Raw genomic sequence first — 6,728 nt, 5'->3', positions numbered from 1 at the left:
AATATGAGTTTTTATTTGTTGAACTATATAATTTGTATTGAACTATTTGTTGTTGTACTATTTTGTTGAAGTATTTGATTTTTCTGTGATGAAATATGTGATAAGAAAAAAATTATGTTGATAATTGAACGCTGAGACACGGCGAACCACGTCGAATATGGGCCTATTCTCGCCCATATGAGCCCTTTATCCGCCGAAATGGGGCTGAAAAGTGGGCCAATTTCGGCGCCTGGGGGCGAGATGGGGGCGACGACTGGGCGCAAAACCGCCCCCAGCGCCGATTGTATCGCCGGCTCGCCCCCAGGGGGCAATTTTTATGCGTCCTGGGGAGGCCAACGGCTGGAGATGCTCTGACCATGAAGAAAGATTTCTCATGCTGAAGTTGTTTACAAAATTTAAGAGGAAAGTTAAAGGTATTGCAAGATTGTGTACTGAGCTTGGGCGTTAACTAGTCCAGCTGTTTATGGTGCTATATGGGTTATTTTTGGAATATAACAGGGAGAGCTCCCCGGCTCCGTTCATGGAAAGAAGCACAAGACGCAAGCTTTGGTTCCAGGTAGCAAACTAAACGCACTACAAACCGCAACAACGAAAGAAACATTCTCTCAGGAGCATCAATGCATTAACATACAAAGGCAAAATCAAGCTAGACAGGGCTTGCCGTGACAGAATCAGTGTGCCGGGCCTTGCTCCAAAACTGCCTTAGGGAAGAACACGAAGTGCTTGGCCAGCAGCGTCTGGAGCTGGCATCACCCCAACTATATCTGGTATCTGGAATGGAGTATGTATTATCTGTTGCATGTGAAAGGCAGAACAGGTCCATCTGATACATCATGTGATCTTTCCCATTTTTTGACCAGTCTTGTAACCAGCCACTAGATCTGACTGAGAGAGATACAGGAAACACCATTAAACACAATGCTATTCCTGTGTTTCTGCAGGGTCCAAAGAATAGCAACACGAATAGTATTTAGAGTATCAAATTTCTGTCCAGACACCCAAAGAGAAGCAATAGATTCCACATTGCCCGGAGTGGCCTACCAAAAAATTCACCAACTTTACTCCAAACCTGTCAAGCTACAATGCAATCAAATAACAAATGCTGGATAGTTTCATCGCAAGAAAAAAAGACACTCTTCGGTTCTTGGCTTCCTGAGTATTCTCTTATACCACTATTGAACAGGCCCCTTAGAAGCGCCGCCCTTGGAAGATGAACAACTAGATGCACCATTATATCGAAGAAAATAGGTGGGAAGATCTCAAGATTGCAAAGAATTTCAGGAATTTCATGCTCCAATCATTTCACAACTTCTATTCTTAATGTCTTGCACACAACTCCTTAAAAAGTCTACCTAGTTCAGCGATAGTCGTATACATCTCCTTTGGGGGCAATGCCTCTAAGACCAACTAGTAAGATACTTCATAGAATTATGTGGTAATCATGCGTCTTCAAACCATGTATTTTACCAGTCTCGGCATCCACATGTGTTGCTAGGTTTGCAACATGACCATTTGAGAATTTGACGTTAGCCGAAACTTGCACAACTTTTTCTTACCTTCCTTACTAAGCGTCCATGGTGCCGGGAATGTCTTGTAAGAATTTTTCTTTTTTGGATATTCTTTCGACCAATAGGCCTCCCTGCTTTTGAAACAATGTAAATCAACTCTTGCATTGATGGTATCCTTATTCTTACCACCAAGTTCAGGAAGTGTATCAATGATATTCTTACATATGTTCTTCTCAATGTGCATCACATCCAGGTTGTAAGGTAACATGAGATTCTTCCAGTATGGCAATTCATACAAGCTCACTTTTAGGTGCCATCAAGGATTGAAAGCACATTTGCTCCCTTGGTGGTTTTGGTAATTCATGCCAACATACATATTGTTGGACTAACATTTTCATCTAGTATATTTCAGAAAAGTTCAACATTGGCATGGCAAGGACATGGATTGGCAAAGCTTCAAGACTCTACATTTTTTGGTTAAGTGATCCAAGATCACATTGAGTCAATAGGAAAGCCAATACAATTAAAAGGGGATGAGGTTTTGATCATGACTCAATTGCTCAAGTGCTCGATGATATTGCTCCAAAAACCCTCAACCACTTTCTCCAAATCACTTTTGTCCAAACCCTAAAAAGCCAACTCGGTCCCACCGAAAAGATACCATATGGACTCACCAGTTGATCCTATACATTGCCACAGCCAAACCCTAGAGTTTCGATCCCACTGAGATGACGATCGGTCCCATCGATTTGCATTGACCAAGTTTTTGTAACCTTATCGCTTCACTTCGGAATTACCGAGTTGAAATGATCGGAATTAACGAAACACAGTCTCGCTTAGGTCTTCACATATCGGTCCCACCGAGATTCTCATTTCGGTCCTACTGAAAAGCCCAACGTTCAAATCCTTTACACGGGTCGGCCTCACACAGATTTTGGATCGGTGTCACCGAGTTGAGTCAAAAGACTTGTAACAGTTGGATTTTTGGGTGAAGGCTATTTATACCCCTCCACCCCACCTACTCTCTAAGAGAGCCATCAGAATGAAACTACACTTCCACCATTCATTTTCTGAGAGAGAACCACCTACTAATGTGTTGAGATCAAGGCATTCCAACCCATCCATTTGAACCTTGATTTCTAGTCTCCTCAAGTTACTTTCCACTCCCATCCTTCTACCAAAGCCAAATCTGTGAGAGAGTGATTGAGTGTTGAGGAGACTATCATTTGAAGCACAAGAGCAAGGAGTTCATCATCAACAACACCATCTATTAACTTTTGAAGAGTGGTGTCTCCTAGATTGGTTAGGTATCACTTGGGAGCCTCCAAGATCTTGTGGAGTTGAACCAAGGAGTTTTTAAGGGCAAGGAGATCGCCTACTTCGTGAAGATCTACCCCGAGTGAGGCTAGTCCTTCGTGGACGTAAGCCATGGTGGAATATACAAGGTTGCTTCTTCGTTGACCCTTCGTGGGTGGAGCCCTCCGTGGACTCGCGCAACCGTTACCCTCCGTGGGTTGAAGTCTCCATCAACATGGATGTACGATAGCACCACCTATCGGAATCACACCAAAATCACCGTGTCTTCATTGCATTTGATCTTACAAACTCTACCCCTTTACTTTCCGCATACATTGCATGTTGTACTATCTCCGCTGCTCCATCTCTAGATATGCATGTATAGAAAGTCTCTAGATATGCATGTATAGAAAGTATTGGTTGTTCCTTAACTAGTGCCTAAATCTGCCTAAACTTCAAGAAAACTAAAAACCACACCTTAGGTTGGTTAAGAGTCTATTCACCCCTCCTCTAGACCTATCTTCTAGATTCTACAAGGATGGTCTACACACTCTCTTCCTACTTGGTTTTCCTGGATATTTACCTAGTTTATGCTCCATCTTAACATGTTCTGCCATCCGCTACTTCTTCGCTTATGAACTTTCTTGGTGCCTTTCTCTTCCCATGCTTGTATTGAATATTTTGCTTCTTCTAAAAGGGTGATGGCCGTCAAGGAACTGACAATGGACAACATATCCAATTTTATTTTTCTATGCCTCATAGCAAGGATCAGCATCGAATGCACATTTGTAAAATAACCTTTTGTGCTCCGACCTGAGGTACTGTCATATGCAAGAAAAATCATGAATAGACCAAATAAAGGCCGCATGAAAATCAATTGGTTCCCATGCGTACATCGCTCGTTGACACACCTGTCCACAACCCCATCATATGTTTTATCAATGGCTGCATAAATACGTGAAAAATCCTGTCCTAGTGAATATTTTCCAGGGATGAGCAATGTCATCATGAAATTGGGTTGGTCCATGCATATCCAGGGTGGGAAATTGTATGGAATGACAAAAATAGACCACATGCTCTATGCACTGCTAGTGTATCCAAAGGGATTGAGTCCATCTATTGCAAAACTGAACTTCAGTTATGGGGATCATCATGACACGAACGACGGGCTTCATCGAAGGCCTTCCATGCCTCACCGTCAAAGTGGTGCCTCATAACATTTTCCTCAACCACCCTCTTGTCCTTGTGCCACCGGGTGTGCTATGATATTTCCCTCGAAGAAAAAAAATCTTTGTAACCGTGGGATTATCAGAAAGTATTGAAGGACCCTGTGATGAACCTTTCTCTTTCCATCTTCATATTTTCACCTTGATAATCCACACACAGGACAATGAATATTGTTGGCATGGTCTCCCTAATACAAAGCACATCATACTTGCATATATAAATTGTCTCAAAACCAAGACCAACATCAGAAAGAGATTTCTTAGCCTAAGTGAAGATTTTGGAAAGTTCACTTCATACAAGGCCACACGTAACAACGTAAATATTTCATCTAATTCTCTATTGGTCATATGAGAATATGTTTTGATACGAAGGACCTCATAATGGCAATCATGTCATAGCGATGCATCCCTTGTGAATCTCTCGCTTCACTTCTTTCATGAGCTTTTCAAACAAATCAACCTCACCTGAACCCTTTTAGAGCCTTTCATGTTATCTATGAGACCGACCACATTATCATACTTAGATACATCAGATACCTCACCATCATCATCATGGTTCTTTCATAACCATTGATCGATACTACGACTTTAACCATCCATCACTAGTTCCTCATGATAGATTTACCTTGTATAGGTTGTGGACATATCATTAATACTTACATGAGTATCAATTTCTTCTGTAGAATACAACATCAAATTATCATACTTTCTGCATGGGCACCACATTACTTCAGCCGGGTTCTTGTGAGCAACCGTGAAACCCATAAACTCCTTAGCACCTTGTGGATATTCTATGGTCATCTTTGTTTTATGAGCCATCAATTTTTGATCCATCGCCGGCAAGACATTAAAGTGCGTAACAATTTGCATCACCTAATTAACGAAATCCAATCAAATTTGCTAAGTTGTGTCTTAGCAAACATATCTCACCTAAAATCACACTTGCTTCACCGTGATACAGCCTCGCATGACCCCACCATGTAGCAGGAAAGCGTCACCTTGCAGTGCCATCCTCTCCGCGTCGTACCTCCCTCTTGCCTCACCGGGGACCCGGTAGTCAAGCACATCCCTAAGTCATTGTATTGCCTTCCCAATTCCTTTGTTACTAGGGAACCGAATGATCCCTATTCCAAGCAATTCCCATCTATTAACAAATGACATGCCACAAAGTATATTACCTGCAAAAATAATTAATTATGTTCCTAATTATATTGCCGAAAAAGGCTTTTGCCCCGCTTTATATATAAAGCAATGATCAACCACAACCAGGTACAAACGACGCCACCACAACACACGCACACACCCAAGGCAGGATACATAGGCGCTGAGCGCAGCAACACCACCCCTAGCACTGCAAGAGCAACCCGGGGTCCTCCACCGTGAACATGCCACCACGAAGAGATGATGCCACATATGACAAACCGAGGGCTCCAGGGCGGCGCCTTTAGGAAGGTTACGACACCATAACGCCGCCACCGTCTGACCCGAGGGTTAGGGTTTCCCCTGGAGCAACACGACAGGCAATGAGAGCTGCGACGATGCCTACAAGAAGGGAACGAGCTTCCCCGTCGCTGGTCCGTCTGAGGAAAGATCAGGTTTTCACCCCGGCCAACCCTCACCGCCACCGAACGCCACACCCCGGCGACCACGCCGCTCACATGGCCATGGCCACCGGGCAGCACCAAGCTGCGGGCTCTGCCCATGAGCACCACGGTACCACCACCAGTGTCGCCGCCCCGGAATCCAAGACCTTCACACCACCTCACTCAAGACTTGGCGCTACCCCAATCAAAGACACAAGCGGAAAGGACCCGCCTTTCGCATCCCTGGGCGCCCCTAGTGCGGTGACCCAATAGGCCGGCCAAAACTGGCCTCCATCGACCCATCCTGCTGCACCGGGCGCGAGACGAGCTCGGTCCTGCCGCCAGGCGCGAGACGAGCATAGTCCTGTTGTCAGGCGCTAGGCGAGCTCGGTCCTGCTGCCGGGCGCGAGACAAGGTCAGTCTTGCTGCTAGGCGCAAGACGAGCTCAATCCTGCGGCACCGGGGGCGAGACGAGCGATGGACCGCAGCTGGGATCGGACCGACCCTTCTACGGAGTTAGCGCCCGGACTACGCGGGAAGGGGCCGAAGGCCGACACAGACCGCCTACAGACGGCCGACGCTAGAAAAAACCAGCTGCCGCCGCAACCAATCTGCCACCACCACAACACCAGCGTGTCCATGCCCTGGCCAGATCCGTTCGGAGCCCTGCCACCCCGCCCGGAGCAGCCGAGACACTAGCCGCATCACCACCACCTCATCAGGGCCGCCGGCCACTGCTGCCAACACCAACCCTTGCCATCCATCGGATCTGGGTAGGGAATCCCAGATCCGCAGCCCCCGACACCCATCACCATCTAGAACGGGGCAGGGGGCCAGATCCACCACCAGCCCGCACCATAAACAGTTGGACTAGCTAACGCCCAAGCTCAGTACACAACATTGCAATACCTTTAACTTTCCTCCCCGGGACACCCGCTGATACGTCCATTTTGCATCATGATTTTATATTGATATTTATTGCATTATGGGCTGTTACTACACATTATATCAAAATACTTATGCATATTCTCTCTTATTTTATAAGGTTTACATGAAGAGGGAGAAGGCCGGCAGCTGGAATTCTGGACTGGAAAAGCAACAAATATTAGAGACCT

Source organism: Aegilops tauschii, chromosome 7 (genome assembly GCF_002575655.3).
Source record: "Aegilops tauschii subsp. strangulata cultivar AL8/78 chromosome 7, Aet v6.0, whole genome shotgun sequence".
NCBI lineage: Eukaryota > Viridiplantae > Streptophyta > Magnoliopsida > Poales > Poaceae > Aegilops > Aegilops tauschii.
The sequence above is the reverse complement of the archived record's forward strand: the minus strand, read 5'-3'. Positions refer to the sequence as shown.